The sequence below is a fragment of the Rhinopithecus bieti genome, unplaced genomic scaffold (genome assembly GCF_001698545.2).
Source record: "Rhinopithecus bieti isolate Rb0 unplaced genomic scaffold, ASM169854v2 scaffold_28525, whole genome shotgun sequence".
Classification (NCBI taxonomy): Eukaryota; Metazoa; Chordata; class Mammalia; order Primates; family Cercopithecidae; genus Rhinopithecus; species Rhinopithecus bieti.
Genome location: NW_016812419.1, coordinates 386005 through 387320, shown reverse-complemented (window position 1 = coordinate 387320; position 1316 = coordinate 386005).

The window sequence follows — 1316 nt, the reverse complement described above, 5'->3', positions numbered from 1 at the left end:
TCCTTTCTATAGCTAAGAAATTGGCCTGTCGTCTTCTCTTTACAATCCCTGATATCACAGCTTCCAAATTCACCAAATCATAAAGTGTCATTGCAGGTCTTTCTCACATCCATTATGTATTATCTTTGAACATTACTCCTAGCTTTATAGACCTTACTATGACTGTCCCCTGCATTTTTTCTGGGCAAAGTTGTCAGAAGCACTGTGTGGTCACACACACACACACACACACACTTTATTTAGTCAGAGCAGAAGAAAGCCTTTCAGTGGATCCAGGTAAACAATGAATTGCCGTGTGCTCTCTGCAGAGGGGCTCCCTGATAATCAGCAGGGTTGAAAGCAGCGGCTATTTTCTGTGGGTCCCCTTGTAGCCTCTCATCGCCCTCTGCCTATTAGTGAAACTGGAACAAGCCATTTGGGTGGTTGCAACCAGATCTGGCTAAAGGAGTGCCCAGCTGTTGCTCTTTCCTCTCTCTGGTTTTCAGTCCCCGTGATGTGGACTCATTATGGCTGTGATCGTTGCTGATGACATTAATGCACTGCGCTGCTTCTCCATCGCATGTGCCATCTGCTCCCATCAGCCCTGTGGGGTAAGTGGTAGGTAATTGTTTCCCATCGGTAGTCCATTTTCTGAGATAAAGGATGTGAGATTCAAAAATAAACATCCACTCTGAGTCGTTGCAACAAGGCCAGTGTGGATCTGGGAGCAGCCACCCCATCTACCGCAAGTAGTGGGTGAGGCTGCTTTCCCCGTAATTCAAGTCGAAGGGCAATTTGATTCATTAACAGTGACTCTGGGGGAGGAGGAGGTTCAGGGAGAGAGCAGAGACAAAAAAAATCCTGAGGGTTCTTATAAACCAGCAGGGTCAATGCAAAAGAGAAAGGGAGAGATGGAGAGAGAAATTGGTGATTCATCAGCACTAGCTGATTTAGCAGCACTAGGCTTGCTAGTGGATGGGAATGTAAGATAAGAGCACATGTCATTTCAGCCATGGGAAACAAGCTTGGGCTCTACAACCTCAGCTTCTTCGTTAGCTACGGCCACAGCTGACTCACCAAGGACCACCGGTTCCAGACTAGAATTGAAAATTCCTCATATGGGCAAGTGTGGGCAGGGCTTGGAAGGTGGACAAGCAGATAGGGAAGGATGGGGAAATGCCAAAGAGGAACAAAAGCCCAGCTCACAGAAATTATCATGGGGGAGAAACATGATTTACTTACATGTTCCCAGACTCCGAAGATGACTGATGGGATTTGCTTTTTTTGTTGTCGTTGTTGTTAAAAAAAAAAAAAAAAAAAAAAAAAAAAAAAAAAAA